This window comes from Myxine glutinosa, unplaced genomic scaffold (assembly GCF_964187855.1).
Source record: "Myxine glutinosa unplaced genomic scaffold, kmMyxGlut1.1 SCAFFOLD_2075, whole genome shotgun sequence".
Taxonomy (NCBI): Eukaryota; Metazoa; Chordata; class Myxini; order Myxiniformes; family Myxinidae; genus Myxine; species Myxine glutinosa.
The window spans coordinates 1-18,265 of record NW_027618170.1 but is presented as its reverse complement, the minus strand read 5'-3'; the positions used below and the strand labels follow the sequence as shown (position 1 = coordinate 18,265).

Genomic DNA, 18,265 nt, shown 5'->3' with positions numbered 1-18,265 from the left:
ACCCTCATTGTCCCGAATCACACTTCAAATATTGAAACACGTGTTTCATCAAATTGTGGAACATTGTGAATGCAAAAGCATTCCTATTTACTGAAATGAAGAGTTTTTGGCAATAAACTTATTGTTTGCACATTTTGCACCCATATTTTCCCGAATCACTCTTCTTACGCGTGTTTCATCAAATTGTGGAACATTTTGAATGCAAAAGCATTCCTATTTACTGAAATGAAGCGTTTTTTGCAATAACGTTGTTGTTTGCACATTTTGCACACTTCTTGTACCGAATTACACTTTAATGCAGAAATGCGTGTTTCATCATATCGTGTGCACCTGAGTTGTACGTCCTTCGCAAAACCACACATTTTCCACTCGGAAGATTGTGAATGCAATTACACTCCTGTTTACTGAAATCCGATCACGAGGAAGATTGTGAATGCAATAGCACTCCGATTTACTGAAATGAAGCGTTTTTGGCAATAAACTTGTTGTTTGCACATTTTGCACACTTATTGTCCCGAATTACACTTCCAATGCAGAAATGCGTGTTTCATCATATAGTTTGCACCTGAGTTGACGTACCAAGCAAAACAACACATTTTCCAGGAGGAAGATTGTGAATGCAATTGCACTCCTATTTACTGAAATCCGATTTACGAAATACGCCTTCGTGAGATATATCAGACATGAAGTTTCTGGCCAAGATTTGTCAAATTCTGTGTGTTTGGTTCAAACGCTAATGACTGAAGTGTTTGCCCCTCTCATTCCTTCATTCATTCAGTCACACACTCACTCATTCACTCCAGCACTCACTCACTCCCTCATTCACTCACACTCAATCATTCACTCACTTATTCACAGAATGACTCACTCACTGATGTTGGTTTATAATTATTGATGAAAGGATATTTGATAAGTTTGGTAATTGTATGAATAAAATATTTAACATTTGAAAAGAATATTTTTCATGGAGCGATGGTGGTATAGTGGTGAGCATAGCTGCCTTCCAAGCAATTGACCCGGGTTCAGATTCCTGGTCATCGCAGCTTAATTTTCATACTGTGCTTGCGAAGTGCAAAGCAGGTTTCAGCGATCGGTGTGTGTGTGTGTGTGTGTGTGTGTGTGTGTGTGTGTGTGTGTGTGTGTGTGTGTGTGTGTGTGTGTGTCTGCATTAAAAAAAAAAAATTCTCAGCCACCGTTGGATCGATTGACAAGAAATTCTTAACCCCGGTGTATCTCCGACTCAAGATTTATTTATCTATAACCAGGACGTTTCCCCGAGAATTATTACATTTGCACAAGTCATTTCCACGAAGAACATTGTGAATGGAAAACAGTCCTTTCCCTGAAATGTCGCGCTTTGGACCAAAAACTTTGTGTCTCCGCATTTTGCAGAGTGTGCAATGATTCATGCAAAAACTCCTCCTCTGTCGTGAAAAGAGGCGTTTTGGAGCCAAAACTTATTGTTTGCACAAATTGCACCCTCATTGTCCCGAATCACACTTCTAATATTGAAACGCGTGTTTTCCTCAAACAGTTGAACATTGTGAATGTAAAAACAGTGCTATTTCCTGAAAAGAAGCGTTTTGGACCAAAAACTTATTGTCTGCACAAATTGCACCCTCATTGTCCCGAATCACACTTCAAATATTGAAACACGTGTTTCATCAAATTGTGGAACATTGTGAATGCAAAAGCACTCCTATTTACTGAAATGAAGAGTTTTTGGCAATAAACTTGTTGTTTGCACATTTTGCACCCATATTTTCCCGAATCACTCTTCTTACGCGTGTTTCATCAAATTGTGGAACATTTTGAATGCAAAAGCATTCCTATTTACTGAAATGAAGCGTTTTTTGCAATAAAGTTGTTGTTTGCACATTTTGCACACTTCTTGTCCCGAATTACACTTTAATGCAGAAATGCGTGTTTCATCATATCGTGTGCACCTGAGTTGTACGTCCTTCGCAAAACCACACATTTTCCACTCGGAAGATTGTGAATGCAATTACACTCCTGTTTACTGAAATCCGATCACGAGGAAGATTGTGAATGCAATAGCACTCCGATTTACTGAAATGAAGCGTTTTTGGCAATAAACTTGTTGTTTGCACATTTTGCACACTTATTGTCCCGAATTACACTTCCAATGCAGAAATGCGTGTTTCATCATATAGTTTGCACCTGAGTTGACGTACCAAGCAAAACAACACATTTTCCACGAGGAAGATTGTGAATGCAATTGCACTCCTATTTACTGAAATCCGATTTACGAAATACGCCTTCGTGAGATATATCAGACATGAAGTTTCTGGCCAAGATTTGTCAAATTCTGTGTGTTTGGTTCAAACGCTAATGACTGAAGTGTTTGCCCCTCTCATTCCTTCATTCATTCAGTCACACACTCACTCATTCACTCCAGCACTCACTCACCCCCTCATTCACTCACACTCAATCATTCACTCACTTATTCACAGAATGACTCACTCACTGATGTTGGTTTATAATTATTGATGAAAGGATATTTGATAAGTTTGGTAATTGTATGAATAAAATATTTAACATTTGAAAAGAACATTTTTCATGGAGCGATGGTGGTATAGTGGTGAGCATAGCTGCTTTCTAAGCAGTTGACCCGGGTTCGATTCCTGGCCATCGCAGCTTAATCTTTATACTGTGCTTGCGAAGTGCAAAGCAGGTTTCAGCGATCGGGTGTGTGTGTGTGTGTGCGTGTCTGCATTAAAAAAAAAAAATTCTCAGCCACCGTTGGATCGATTGACAAGAAATTCTTAACCCCGGAGTATCTCCGACTCAAGATTTATTTATCTATAATCAGGACGTTTCCCCGAGAATTATTACATTTGCACAAGTCATTTCCACGAAGAACATTGTGAATGGAAAACAGTCCTTTCCCTGAAATGTCGCGCTTTGGACCAAAAACTTTGTGTCTCCGCATTTTGCAGAGTGTGCAATGATTCATGCAAAAACTCCTCCTCTGTCGTGAAAAGAGGCGTTTTGGAGCCAAAACTTATTGTCTGCACAAATTGCACCCTCATTGTCCCGAATCACACTTCAAATATTGAAACACGTGTTTCATCAAATTGTGGAACATTGTGAATGCAAAAGCACTCCTATTTACTGAAATGAAGAGTTTTTGGCAATAAACTTGTTGTTTGCACATTTTGCACCCATATTTTCCCGAATCACTCTTCTTACGCGTGTTTCATCAAATTGTGGAACATTTTGAATGCAAAAGCATTCCTATTTACTGAAATGAAGCGTTTTTTGCAATAAAGTTGTTGTTTGCACATTTTGCACACTTCTTGTCCCGAATTACACTTTAATGCAGAAATGCGTGTTTCATCATATCGTGTGCACCTGAGTTGTACGTCCTTCGCAAAACCACACATTTTCCACGCGGAAGATTGTGAATGCAATTACACTCCTGTTTACTGAAATCCGATCACGAGGAAGATTGTGAATGCAATAGCACTCCGATTTACTGAAATGAAGCGTTTTTGGCAATAAACTTGTTGTTTGCACATTTTGCACACTTATTGTCCCGAATTACACTTCCAATGCAGAAATGCGTGTTTCATCATATAGTTTGCACCTGAGTTGACGTACCAAGCAAAACAACACATTTTCCACGAGGAAGATTGTGAATGCAATTGCACTCCTATTTACTGAAATCCGATTTACGAAATACGCCTTCGTGAGATATATCAGACATGAAGTTTCTGGCCAAGATTTGTCAAATTCTGTGTGTTTGGTTCAAACGCTAATGACTGAAGTGTTTGCCCCTCTCATTCCTTCATTCATTCAGTCACACACTCACTCATTCACTCCAGCACTCCCTCACTCCCTCATTCACTCACACTCAATCATTCACTCACTTATTCACAGAATGACTCACTCACTGATGTTGGTTTATAATTATTGATGAAAGGATATTTGATAAGTTTGGTAATTGTATGAATAAAATATTTAACATTTGAAAAGAATATTTTTCATGGAGCGATGGTGGTATAGTGGTGAGCATAGCTGCCTTCCAAGCAGTTGACCCGGGCTCGATTCCTGGTCATCGCAGCTTAATTTTTATACTGTGCTTGCGAAGTGCAAAGCAGGTTTCAGCGATCGGGGGTGTGTGTGTGTGTGTGTGTGTGTGTGTGTGTGTGCGTGTCTGCATTAAAAAAAAAAAAATTCTCAGCCACCGTTGGATCGATTGACAAGAAATTCTTAACCCCGGTGTATCTCCGACTCAAGATTTATTTATCTATAACCAGGACGTTTCCCCGAGAATTATTACATTTGCACAAGTCATTTCCACGAAGAACATTGTGAATGGAAAACAGTCCTTTCCCTGAAATGTCGCGCTTTGGACCAAAAACTTTGTGTCTCCGCATTTTGCAGAGTGTGCAATGATTCATGCAAAAGCACTCCTCTGTCGTGAAAAGAAGCGTTTTGGAGCAAAAACGTATTGTCTGCACAAATTGCACCCTCATTGTCCCGAATCACACTTCAAATATTGAAACACGTGTTTCATCAAATTGTGGAACATTGTGAATGCAAAAGCACTCGTATTTACTGAAATTAAGAGTTTTTGGCAATAAACTTGTGGTTTGCACATTTTGCACCCATATTTTCCCGAATCACTCTTCTTACGCGTGTTTCATCAAATTGTGGAACATTGTGAATGCAAAAGCACTCCTATTTACTGAAATGAAGAGTTTTTGGCAATAAACTTGTTGTTTGCACATTTTGCACCCATATTTTCCCGAATCACTCTTCTTACACATGTTTCATCAAATTGTGGAACATTTTGAATGCAAAAGCATTCCTATTTACTGAAATGAAGCGTTTTTTGCAATAAAGTTGTTGTTTGCACATTTTGCACACTTCTTGTCCCGAATTACACTTTAATGCAGAAATGCGTGTTTCATCATATCGTGTGCACCTGAGTTGTACGTCCTTCGCAAAACCACACATTTTCCACTCGGAAGATTGTGAATGCAATTACACTCCTGTTTACTGAAATCCGATCACGAGGAAGATTGTGAATGCAATAGCACTCCGATTTACTGAAATGAAGCGTTTTTGGCAATAAACTTGTTGTTTGCAGATTTTGCACACTTATTGTCCCGAATTACACTTCCAATGCAGAAATGCGTGTTTCATCATATAGTTTGCACCTGATTTGACATACCAAGCAAAACAACACATTTTCCACGAGGAAGATTGTGAATGCAATTGCACTCCTATTTACTGAAATCCGATTTACGAAATACGCCTTCGTGAGATATATCAGACATGAAGTTTCTGGCCAGGATTTGTCAAATTCTGTGTGTTTGGTTCAAACGCTAATGACTGAAGTGTTTGCCCCTCTCATTCCTTCATTCATTCAGTCACACACTCACTCATTCACTCCAGCACTCACTCACTCCCTCATTCACTCACACTCAATCATTCACTCACTCATTGACCGAATGACTCACTCGCTGATGTTGGTTTATAATTATTGATGAAAGGATATTTGATAAGTTTGGTAATTGTATGAATAAAATATTTAACATTTGAAAAGAACATTTTTCATGGAGCGATGGTGGTATAGTGGTGAGCATAGCTGCCTTCCAAGCAGTTGACCCGGGTTCGATTCCTGGCCATCGCAGCTTAATTTTTATACTGTGCTTGCGAAGTGCAAAGCAGGTTTCAGCGATCGGGTGTGTTTGTGTGTGCGTGTCTGCATTAAAAAAAAAAAATTCTCAGCCACCGTTGGATCGATTGACAAGAAATTCCTAACACCGGAATATCTCCGACTAAAGATTTATTTATCTATAATCAGGACGTTTCCCCGAGAATTATTACATTTGCACAAGTCATTTCCACGAAGAACATTGTGAATGGATAACAGTCCTTTCCCTGAAATGTCGCGCTTTGGACCAAAAACTTTGTGTCTCCGCATTTTGCAGAGTGTGCAATGATTCATGCAAAAACTCCTCCTCTGTCGTGAAAAGAGGCGTTTTGGAGCAAAAACTTATTGTCTGCACAAATTGCACCCTCATTGTCCCGAATCACACTTCAAATATTGAAACACGTGTTTCATCAAATTGTGGAACATTGTGAATGCAAAAGCACTCCTATTTACTGAAATGAAGAGTTTTTGGCAATAAACTTGTTGTTTGCACATTTTGCACCCATATTTTCCCGAATCACTCTTCTTACCCATGTTTCATCAAATTGTGGAACATTTTGAATGCAAAAGCATTCCTATTTACTGAAATGAAGCGTTTTTTGCAATAAAGTTGTTGTTTGCACATTTTGCACACTTCTTGTCCCGAATTACACTTTAATGCAGAAATGCGTGTTTCATCATATCGTGTGCACCTGAGTTGTACGTCCTTCGCAAAACCACACATTTTCCACTCGGAAGATTGTGAATGCAATTACACTCCTGTTTACTGAAATCCGATCACGAGGAAGATTGTGAATGCAATAGCACTCCGATTTACTGAAATGAAGCGTTTTTGGCAATAAACATGTTGTTTGCAGATTTTGCACACTTATTGTCCCGAATTACACTTCCAATGCAGAAATGCGTGTTTCATCATATAGTTTGCACCTGATTTGACGTACCAAGCAAAACAACACATTTTCCACGAGGAAGATTGTGAATGCATTTGCACTCCTATTTACTGAAATCCGATTTACGAAATACGCCTTCGTGAGATATATCAGACATGAAGTTTCTGACCCAGGATTTGTCAAATTCTGTGTGTTTGGTTCAAACGCTAATGACTGAAGTGTTTGCCCCTCTCATTCCTTCATTCATTCAGTCACACACTCACTCATTCACTCCAGCACTCACTCACTCCCTCATTCACTCACACTCAATCATTCACTCACTTATTCACAGAATGACTCACTCACTGATGTTGGTTTATAATTATTGATGAAAGGATATTTGATAAGTTTGGTAATTGTATGAATAAAATATTTAACATTTGAAAAGAATATTTTTCATGTAGCGATGGTGGTATAGTGGTGAGCATAGCTGCCTTCCAAGCAGTTGACCTGGGTTCGATTCCTGGTCATCGCAGCTTAATTTTTATACTGTGCTTGCGAAGTGCAAAGCAGGTTTCAGCGATCGGGTGTGTGTGTGTGTGTGTGCGTGTCTGCATTAAAAAAAAAAATTCTCAGCCACCGTTGGATCGATTGACAAGAAATTCTTAACACCGGAGTATCTCCGACTAAAGATTTATTTATCTATAATCATGACGTTTCCCCGAGAATTATTACATTTGCACAAGTCATTTCCACGAAGAACATTGTGAATGGAAAACAGTCCTTTCCCTGAAATGTCGTGCTTTGGACCAAAAACTTTGTGTCTCCGCATTTTGCAGAGTGTGCAATGATTCATGCAAAAACTCCTCCTCTGTCGTGAAAAGAGGCGTTTTGGAGCAAAAACTTATTGTCTGCACAAATTGCACCCTCATTGTCCCGAATCACTCTTCTAATATTGAAACGCGTGTTTCCTCAAACAGTTGAACATTGTGAATGTAAAAACAGTCCTATTTCCTGAAAAGAAGCGTTTTGGACCAAAAACTTATTGTCTGCACAAATTGCACCCTCATTGTCCCGAATCACACTTCAAATATTGAAACACGTGTTTCTTCAAATTGTGGAACATTGTGAATGCAAAAGCACTCCTATTTACTGAAATGAAGAGTTTTTGGCAATAAACTTGTTGTTTGCACATTTTGCACCCATATTTTCCCGAATCACTCTTCTTACGCATGTTTCATCAAATTGTGGAACATTTTGAATGCAAAAGCATTCCTATTTACTGAAATGAAGCGTTTTTTGCAATAAAGTTGTTGTTTGCACATTTTGCACACTTCTTGTCCCGAATTACACTTTAATGCAGAAATGCGTGTTTCATCATATCGTGTGCACCTGAGTTGTACGACCTTCGCAAAACCACACATTTTCCACTCGGAAGATTGTGAATGCATTTACACTCCTGTTTACTGAAATCCGATCACGAGGAAAATTGTGAATGCAATAGCACTCCGATTTACTGAAATGAAGCGTTTTTGGCAATAAACTTGTTGTTTGTAGATTTTGCACACTTATTGTCCCGAATTACACTTCCAATGCAGAAATGCGTGTTTCATCATATAGTTTGCACCTGATTTGACGTACCAAGCAAAACAATACATTTTCCACGAGGAAGATTGTGAATGCAATTGCACTCCTATTTACTGAAATCCGATTTACGAAATACGCCTTCGTGAGATATATCAGACATGAAGTTTCTGGCCAAGATTTGTCAAATTCTGTGTGTTTGGTTCAAACGCTAATGACTGAAGTGTTTGCCCCTCTCATTCCTTCATTCATTCAGTCACACACTCACTCATTCACTCCAGCACTCACTCACTCCCTCATTCACTCACACTCAATCATTCACTCACTTATTCACAGAATGACTCACTCACTGATGTTGGTTTATAATTATTGATGAAAGGATATTTCATAAGTTTGGTAATTGTATGAATAAAATATTTAACATTTGAAAAGAACATTTTTCATGGAGCGATGGTGGTATAGTGGTGAGCATAGCTGCCTTCCAAGCAGTTGATCCGGGTTCGATTCCTGGCCATCGCAGCTTAATTTTTATACTGTGCTTGCGAAGTGCAAAGCAGGTTTCAGCGATCGGGTGTGTGTGTGTGTGCGTGTCTGCATTAAAAAAAAAAAATTCTCAGCCACCGTTGGATCGATTGACAAGAAATTCCTAACACCGGAGTATCTCCGACTAAAGATTTATTTATCTATAATCAGGACGTTTCCCCGAGAATTATTACATTTGCACAAGTCATTTCCACGAAGAACATTGTGAATGGATAACAGTCCTTTCCCTGAAATGTCGCGCTTTGGACCAAAAACTTTGTGTCCCCGCATTTTGCAGAGTGTGCAATGATTCATGCAAAAACTCCTCCTCTGTCGTGAAAAGAGGCGTTTTGGAGCAAAAACTTATTGTCTGCACAAATTGCACCCTCATTGTCCCGAATCACACTTCAAATATTGAAACACGTGTTTCATCAAATTGTGGAACATTGTGAATGCAAAAGCACTCCTATTTACTGAAATGAAGAGTTTTTGGCAATAAACTTGTTGTTTGCACATTTTGCACCCATATTTTCCCGAATCACTCTTCTTCCGCGTGTTTCATCAAATTGTGGAACATTTTGAATGCAAAAGCATTCCTATTTACTGAAATGAAGCGTTTTTTGCAATAAAGTTGTTGTTTGCACATTTTGCACACTTCTTGTCCCGAATTACACTTTAATGCAGAAATGCGTGTTTCATCATGTCGTGTGCACCTGAGTTGTACGTCTTTCGCAAAACCACACATTTTCCACTCGGAAGATTGTGAATGCAATTACACTCCTGTTTACTGAAATCCGATCACGAGGAAGATTGTGAATGCAATAGCACTCCGATTTACTGAAATGAAGCGTTTTTGGCAATAAACTTGTTGTTTGCACATTTTGCACACTTATTGTCCCGAATTACACTTCCAATGCAGAAATGCGTGTTTCATCATATAGTTTGCACCTGAGTTGACGTACCAAGCAAAACAACACATTTTCCACGAGGAAGATTGTGAATGCAATTGCACTCCTATTTACTGAAATCCGATTTACGAAATACGCCTTCGTGAGATATATCAGACATGAAGTTTCTGGCCAAGATTTGTCAAATTCTGTGTGTTTGGTTCAAACGCTAATGACTGAAGTGTTTGCCCCTCTCATTCCTTCATTCATTCAGTCACACACTCACTCATTCACTCCAGCACTCACTCACTCCCTCATTCACTCACACTCAATCATTCACTCACTTATTCACAGAATGACTCACTCACTGATGTTGGTTTATAATTATTGATGAAAGGATATTTGATAAGTTTGGTAATTGTATGAATAAAATATTTAACATTTGAAAAGAATATTTTTCATGGAGCGATGGTGGTATAGTTTTGAGCATAGCTGCCTTCCAAGCAGTTGACCCGGGTTCGATTCCTGGTCATCGCAGCTTAATTTTTATACTGTGCTTGCGAAGTGCAAAGCAGGTTTCAGCGATCGGGTGTGTGTGTGTGTGTGTGTGTGTGTGTGTGTGTGTGCGTGTCTGCATTAAAAAAAAAAAATTCTCAGCCACCGTTGGATCGATTGACAAGAAATTCTTAACACCAGAGTATCTCCGACTCAAGATTTATTTATCTATAATCAGGACGTTTCCCCGAGAATTATTGGCGCTGAGGAAGCGCCTTTAGCGATTGACTTCCAGCCAGTGTAACGCTAATTCCTGTCACAGGAATTCTGAGATCATATAAGTGGGCGTGGCAGTTCCTGATTGGTTCGTGTTGGGGAACGCCTTCTCGCTGCCGACGTGACGTAAATTCGCGCACGCGCACTGGTGAAGCTTAGTCGATCTTACTCGATCCCATATTACATGTACTTTCATTGCATACAAATTATACTTCCTCCTAGAAATTCCATGCCCGAACCTCAGCGCAATCCAAGAGGATTCACTTGTTACATTTGCACAAGTCATTTCCACGAAGAACATTGTGAATGGAAAACAGTCCTTTCCCTGAAATGTCGCGCTTTGGACCAAAAACTTTGTGTCTCCGCATTTTGCAGAGTGTGCAATGATTCATGCAAAAACTCCTCCTCTGTCGTGAAAAGAGGCGTTTTGGAGCAAAAACTTATTGTCTGCACAAATTGCACCCTCATTGTCCCGAATCACACTTCTAATATTGAAACGCGTGTTTTCCTCAAACAGTTGAACATTGTGAATGTAAAAACAGTGCTATTTCCTGAAAAGAAGCGTTTTGGACCAAAAATTTATTGTCTGCACAAATTGCACCCTCATTGTCCCGAATCACACTTCAAATATTGAAACACGTGTTTCATCAAATTGTGGAACATTGTGAATGCAAAAGCACTCCTATTTACTGAAATGAAGAGTTTTTGGCAATAAACTTGTTGTTTGCACATTTTGCACCCATATTTTCCCGAATCACTCTTCTTACGCGTGTTTCATCAAATTGTGGAACATTTTGAATGCAAAAGCATTCCTATTTACTGAAATGAAGCGCTTTTTTGCAATAAAGTTGTTGTTTGCACATTTTGCACACTTCTTGTCCCGAATTACACTTTAATGCAGAAATGCGTGTTTCATCATATCGTGTGCACCTGAGTTGTACGTCCTTCGCAAAACCACACATTTTCCACTCGGAAGATTGTGAATGCAATTACACTCCTGTTTACTGAAATCCGATCACGAGGAAGATTGTGAATGCAATAGCACTCCGATTTACTGAAATGAAGCGTTTTTGGCAATAAACTTGTTGTTTGCACATTTTGCACACTTATTGTCCCGAATTACACTTCCAATGCAGAAATGCGTGTTTCATCATATAGTTTGCACCTGAGTTGACGTACCAAGAAAACAACACATTTTCCACGCGGAAGATTGTGAATGCAATTGCACTCCTATTTACTGAAATCCGATTTACGAAATACGCCTTCGTGAGATATATCAGACATGAAGTTTCTGGCCAAGATTTGTCAAATTCTGTGTGTTTGGTTCAAACGCTAATGACTGAAGTGTTTGCCCCTCTCATTCCTTCATTCATTCAGTCACACACTCACTCATTCACTCCAGCACTCACTCACTCCCTCATTCACTCACACTCAATCATTCACTCACTTATTCACAGAATGACTCACTCACTGATGTTGGTTTATAATTATTGATGAAAGGATATTTGATAAGTTTGGTAATTGTATGAATAAAATATTTAACATTTGAAAAGAATATTTTTCATGGAGCGATGGTGGTATAGTGGTGAGCATAGCTGCCTTCCAAGCAGTTGACCCGGGTTCGATTCCTGGCCATCGCAGCTTAATTTTTATACTGTGCTTGCGAAGTGCAAAGCAGGTTTCAGCGATCGGGTGTGTGTGTGCGTGTCTGCATTAAAAAAAAAAATTCTCAGCCACCGTTGGATCGATTGACAAGAAATTCTTAACCCCGGAGTATCTCCCACTAAAGATTTATTTATCTATAATCAGGACGTTTCCCCGAGAATTATTACATTTGCACAAGTCATTTCCACGAAGAACATTGTGAATGGAAAACAGTCCTTTCCCTGAAATGTCGCGCTTTGGACCAAAAACTTTGTGTCTACGCATTTTGCAGAGTGTGCAATGATTCATACAAAAACTCCTCCTCTGTCGTGAAAAGAGGCGTTTTGGAGCAAAAACTTATTGTCTGCACAAATTGCACCCTCATTGTCCCGAATCACACTTCTAATATTGAAACGCGTGTTTCCTCAAACAGTTGAACATTGTGAATGTAAAAACAGTCCTATTTCCTGAAAAGAAGCGTTTTGGACCAAAAACTTATTGTCTGCACAAATTGCACCCTCATTGTCCCGAATCACACTTCAAATATTGAAACAGGTGTTTCATCAAATTGTGGAACATTGTGAATGCAAAAGCACTCCTATTTACTGAAATGAAGAGTTTTTGGCAATAAACTTATTGTTTGCACATTTTGCACCCATATTTTCCCGAATCACTCTTCTTACGCTTGTTTCATCAAATTGTGGAACATTTTGAATGCAAAAGCACTCCTATTTACTGAAATGAAGCGTTTTTTGCAATAACGTTGTTGTTTGCACATTTTGCACACTTCTTGTCCCGAATTACACTTTAATGCAGAAATGCGTGTTTCATCATATCGTGTGCACCTGAGTTGTACGTCCTTCGCAAAACCACACATTTTCCACTCGGAAGATTGTGAATGCAATTACACTCCTGTTTACTGAAATCCGATCACGAGGAAGATTGTGAATGCAATAGCACTCCGATTTACTGAAATGAAGCGTTTTTGGCAATAAACTTGTTGTTTGCAGATTTTGCACACTTATTGTCCCGAATTACACTTCCAATGCAGAAATGCGTGTTTCATCATATAGTTTGCACCTGAGTTGACGTACCAAGAAAAACAACACATTTTCCACGAGGAAGATTGTGAATGCAATTGCACTCCTATTTACTGAAATCCGATTTACGAAATACGCCTTCGTGAGATATATCAGACATGAAGTTTCTGGCCAAGATTTGTAAAATTCTGTGTGTTTGGTTCAAACGCTAATGACTGAAGTGTTTGCCCCTCTCATTCCTTCATTCATTCAGTCACACACTCACTCATTCACTCCAGCACTCACTCAATCCCTCATTCACTCACACTCAATCATTCACTCACTTATTCACAGAATGACTCACTCACTGATGTTGGTTTATAATTATTGATGAAAGGATATTTGATAAGTTTGGTAATTGTATGAATAAAATATTTAACATTTGAAAAGAATCTTTTTCATGGAGCGATGGTGGTATAGTGGTGAGCATAGCTGCCTTCCAAGCAGTTGACCCGGGTTTGATTCCTGGCCATCGCAGCTTAATTTTTATACTGTGCTTGCGAAGTGCAAAGCAGGTTTCAGCGATCGGGTGTGTGTGTGTGTGTGCGTGTCTGCATTAAAAAAAAAAAAATTCTCAGCTACCGTTGGATCGATTGACAATAAATTCTTAACACCGGAGTATCTCCGACTCAAGATTTATTTATCTATAATCAGGACGTTTCCCCGAGAATTATTACATTTGCACAAGTCATTTCCACGAAGAACATTGTGAATGGAAAACAGTCCTTTCCCTGAAATGTCGCGCTTTGGACCAAAAACTTTGTGTCTCCGCATTTTGTAGAGTGTGCAATGATTCATGCAAAAACTCCTCCTCTGTCGTGAAAAGAGGCGTTTTGGAGCCAAAACTTATTGTCTGCACAAATTGCACCCTCATTGTCCCGAATCACACTTCTAATATTGAAACGCGTGTTTTCCTCAAACAGTTGAACATTGTGAATGTAAAAACAGTGCTATTTCCTGAAAAGAAGCGTTTTGGACCAAAAACTTATTGTCTGCACAAATTGCACCCTCATTGTCCCGAATCACACTTCAAATATTGAAACACGTGTTTCATCAAATTGTGGAACATTGTGAATGCAAAAGCACTCCTATTTACTGAAATGAAGAGTTTTTGGCAATAAACTTGTTGTTTGCACATTTTGCACCCATATTTTCCCGAATCACTCTTCTTACGCGTGTTTCATCAAATTGTGGAACATTTTGAATGCAAAAGCATTCCTATTTACTGAAATGAAGCGTTTTTTGCAACAAAGTTGTTGTTTGCACATTTTGCACACTTCTTGTCCCGAATTACACTTTAATGCAGAAATGCGTGTTTCATCATATCGTGTGCACCTGAGTTGTACGTCCTTCGCAAAACCACACATTTTCCACTCGGAAGATTGTGAATGCAATTACACTCCTGTTTACTGAAATCCGATCACGAGGAAGATTGTGAATGCAATAGCACTCCGATTTACTGAAATGAAGCGTTTTTGGCAATAAACTTGTTGTTTGCACATTTTGCACACTTATTGTCCCGAATTACACTTCCAATGCAGAAATGCGTGTTTCATCATATAGTTTGCACCTGAGTTGACGTACCAAGCAAAACAACACATTTTCCACGAGGAAGATTGTGAATGCAATTGCACTCCTATTTACTGAAATCCGATTTACGAAATACGCCTTCGTGAGATATATCAGACATGAAGTTTCTGGCCAAGATTTGTCAAATTCTGTGTGTTTGGTTCAAACGCTAATGACTGAAGTGTTTGCCCCTCTCATTCCTTCATTCATTCAGTCACACACTCACTCATTCACTCCAGCACTCACTCACTCCCTCATTCACTCACACTCAATCATTCACTCACTTATTCACAGAATGACTCACTCACTGATGTTGGTTTATAATTATTGATGAAAGGATATTTGATAAGTTTGGTAATTGTATGAATAAAATATTTAACATTTGAAAAGAATATTTTTCATGGAGCGATGGTGGTATAGTGGTGAGCATAGCTGCCTTCCAAGCAGTTGACCCGGGTTCGATTCCTGGTCATCGCAGCTTAATTTTTATACTGTGCTTGCGAAGTGCAAAGCAGGTTTCAGCGATCGGGTGTGTGTGTGTGTGTTTGTGCGTGTTTGCATTAAAAAAAAAAAATTCTCAGCCACCGTTGGATCGATTGACAAGAAATTCTTAACCCCGGAGTATCTCCGACTAAAGATTTATTTATCTATAATCAGGACGTTTCCCCGAGAATTATTACATTTGCACAAGTCATTTCCACGAAGAACATTGTGAATGGAAAACAGTCCTTTCCCTGAAATGTCGCGCTTTGGACCAAAAACTTTGTGTCTCCGCATTTTGCAGAGTGTGCAATGATTCATACAAAAACTCCTCCTCTGTCGTGAAAAGAGGCGTTTTGGAGCAAAAACTTATTGTCTGCACAAATTGCACCCTCATTGTCCCGAATCACACTTCTTATATTGAAACGCGTGTTTCCTCAAACAGTTGAACATTGTGAATGTAAAAACAGTGCTATTTCCTGAAAATAAGCGTTTTGGACCAAAAACTTATTGTCTGCACAAATTGCACCCTCATTGTCCCGAATCACACTTCAAATATTGAAACAGGTGTTTCATCAAATTGTGGAACATTGTGAATGCAAAAGCACTCCTATTTACTGAAATGAAGAGTTTTGGCAATAAACTTGTTGTTTGCACATTTTGCACCCATATTTTCCCGAATCACTCTTCTTACGCGTGTTTCATCAAATTGTGGAACATTTTGAATGCAAAAGCATTCCTATTTACTGAAATGAAGCGTTTTTTGCAATAAAGTTGTTGTTTGCACATTTTGCACACTTCTTGTCCCGAATTACACTTTAATGCAGAAATGCGTGTTTCATCATATCGTGTGCACCTGAGTTGTACGTCCTTCGCAAAACCACACATTTTCCACTCGGAAGATTGTGAATGCAATTACACTCCTGTTTACTGAAATCCGATCACGAGGAAGATTGTGAATGCAATAGCACTCCGATTTACTGAAATGAAGCGTTTTTGGCAATAAACTTGTTGTTTGCAGATTTTGCACACTTATTGTCCCGAATTACACTTCCAATGCAGAAATGCGTGTTTCATCATATAGTTTGCACCTGATTTGACGTACCAAGCAAAACAATACATTTTCCACGAGGAAGATTGTGAATGCAATTGCACTCCTATTTACTGAAATCCGATTTACGAAATACGCCTTCGTGAGATATATCAGACATGAAGTTTCTGGCCAAGATTTGTCAAATTCTGTGTGTTTGGTTCAAACGCTAATGACTGAAGTGTTTGCCCCTCTCATTCCTTCATTCATTCAGTCACACACTCACTCATTCACTCCAGGACTCACTCACTCCCTCATTCACTCACACTCAATCATTCACTCACTTATTCACAGAATGACTCACTCACTGATGTTGGTTTATAATTATTGATGAAAGGATATTTGATAAGTTTGGTAATTGTATGAATAAAATATTTAACATTTGAAAAGAATATTTTTCATGCAGCGATGGTGGTATAGTGGTGAGCATAGCTGCCTTCCAAGCAGTTGACCCGGGTTCGATTCCTGGTCATCGCAGCTTAATTTTTATACTGTGCTTGCGAAGTGCAAAGCAGGTTTCAGCGATCGGGTGTGTGTGTGTGTATTTGTGCGTGTTTGCATTAAAAAAAAAAAATTCTCAGCCACCGTTGGATCGATTGACAAGAAATTCTTAACCCCGGAGTATCTCCGACTAAAGATTTATTTATCTATAATCAGGACGTTTCCCCGAGAATTATTACATTTGCACAAGTCATTTCCACGAAGAACATTGTGAATGGAAAACAGTCCTTTCCCTGAAATGTCGCGCTTTGGACCAAAAACTTTGTGTCTCCGCATTTTGCAGAGTGTGCAATGATTCATACAAAAACTCCTCCTCTGTCGTGAAAAGAGGCGTTTTGGAGCAAAAACTTATTGTCTGCACAAATTGCACCCTCATTGTCCCGAATCACACTTCTTATATTGAAACGCGTGTTTCCTCAAACAGTTGAACATTGTGAATGTAAAAACAGTGCTATTTCCTGAAAATAAGCGTTTTGGACCAAAAACTTATTGTCTGCACAAATTGCACCCTCATTGTCCCGAATCACACTTCAAATATTGAAACAGGTGTTTCATCAAATTGTGGAACATTGTGAATGCAAAAGCACTCCTATTTACTGAAATGAAGAGTTTTGGCAATAAACTTGTTGTTTGCACATTTTGCACCCATATTTTCGCGAATCACTCTTCTTACGCGTGTTTCATCAAATTGTGGAACATTTTGAATGCAAAAGCATTCCTACTTACTGAAATGAAGCGTTTTTTGCAATAAAGTTGTTGTTTGCACATTTTGCACACTTCTTGTCCCGAATTACACTTTAATGCAGAAATGCGTGTTTCATCATATCGTGTGCACCTGAGTTGTACGTCCTTCGCAAAACCACACATTTTCCACTCGGAAGATTGTGAATGCAATTACACTCCTGTTTACTGAAATCCGATCACGAGGAAGATTGTGAATGCAATAGCACTCCGATTTACTGAAATGAAGCGTTTTTGGCAATAAACTTGTTGTTTGCAGATTTTGCACACTTATTGTCCCGAATTACACTTCCAATGCAGAAATGCGTGTTTCATCATATAGTTTGCACCTGATTTGACGTACCAAGCAAAACAATACATTTTCCACGAGGAAGATTGTGAATGCAATTGCACTCCTATTTACTGAAATCCGATTTACGAAATACGCCTTCGTGAGATATATCAGACATGAAGTTTCTGGCCAAGATTTGTCAAATTCTGTGTGTTTGGTTCAAACGCTAATGACTGAAGTGTTTGCCCCTCTCATTCCTTCATTCATTCAGTCACACACTCACTCATTCACTCCAGGACTCACTCACTCCCTCATTCACTCACACTCAATCATTCACTCACTTATTCACAGAATGACTCACTCACTGATGTTGGTTTATAATTATTGATGAAAGGATATTTGATAAGTTTGGTAATTGTATGAATAAAATATTTAACATTTGAAAAGAATATTTTTCATGGAGCGATGGTGGTATAGTGGTGAGCATAGCTGCCTTCCAAGCAGTTGACCCGGGTTCGATTCCTGGTCATCGCAGCTTAATTTTTATACTGTGCTTGCGAAGTGCAAA

General features: G+C 39.0%; 10 non-coding genes across 10 annotated transcripts; all 10 read left to right on the top strand.

The window, feature by feature from the left end:
• Nucleotides 1-2,585: 2,585 nt before the first annotated feature.
• TRNAG-UCC (transfer RNA glycine (anticodon UCC)) lies at nt 2,586-2,657 on the top strand. The gene has a single exon. It is a non-coding gene; the product is annotated as a tRNA-Arg (tRNA).
• Nucleotides 2,658-4,014: 1,357 nt separating this feature from the next.
• TRNAG-UCC (transfer RNA glycine (anticodon UCC)) lies at nt 4,015-4,086 on the top strand. Its single transcript has one exon. It is a non-coding gene; the product is annotated as a tRNA-Gly (tRNA).
• Nucleotides 4,087-5,593: 1,507 nt separating this feature from the next.
• On the top strand, nt 5,594-5,665 carry TRNAG-UCC (transfer RNA glycine (anticodon UCC)). Its single transcript has one exon. It is a non-coding gene; the product is annotated as a tRNA-Gly (tRNA).
• Nucleotides 5,666-7,021: 1,356 nt separating this feature from the next.
• Nucleotides 7,022-7,093, top strand: TRNAG-UCC (transfer RNA glycine (anticodon UCC)). Its single transcript has one exon. It is a non-coding gene; the product is annotated as a tRNA-Gly (tRNA).
• Nucleotides 7,094-8,589: 1,496 nt separating this feature from the next.
• TRNAG-UCC (transfer RNA glycine (anticodon UCC)) lies at nt 8,590-8,661 on the top strand. Its single transcript has one exon. It is a non-coding gene; the product is annotated as a tRNA-Gly (tRNA).
• Nucleotides 8,662-11,890: 3,229 nt separating this feature from the next.
• TRNAG-UCC (transfer RNA glycine (anticodon UCC)) lies at nt 11,891-11,962 on the top strand. Its single transcript has one exon. It is a non-coding gene; the product is annotated as a tRNA-Gly (tRNA).
• Nucleotides 11,963-13,450: 1,488 nt separating this feature from the next.
• Nucleotides 13,451-13,522, top strand: TRNAG-UCC (transfer RNA glycine (anticodon UCC)). The gene has a single exon. It is a non-coding gene; the product is annotated as a tRNA-Gly (tRNA).
• Nucleotides 13,523-15,019: 1,497 nt separating this feature from the next.
• Nucleotides 15,020-15,091, top strand: TRNAG-UCC (transfer RNA glycine (anticodon UCC)). Its single transcript has one exon. It is a non-coding gene; the product is annotated as a tRNA-Gly (tRNA).
• Nucleotides 15,092-16,589: 1,498 nt separating this feature from the next.
• TRNAG-UCC (transfer RNA glycine (anticodon UCC)) lies at nt 16,590-16,661 on the top strand. The gene has a single exon. It is a non-coding gene; the product is annotated as a tRNA-Gly (tRNA).
• Nucleotides 16,662-18,159: 1,498 nt separating this feature from the next.
• On the top strand, nt 18,160-18,231 carry TRNAG-UCC (transfer RNA glycine (anticodon UCC)). Its single transcript has one exon. It is a non-coding gene; the product is annotated as a tRNA-Gly (tRNA).
• The last annotated feature ends 34 nt before the right edge of the window (nt 18,232-18,265 follow it).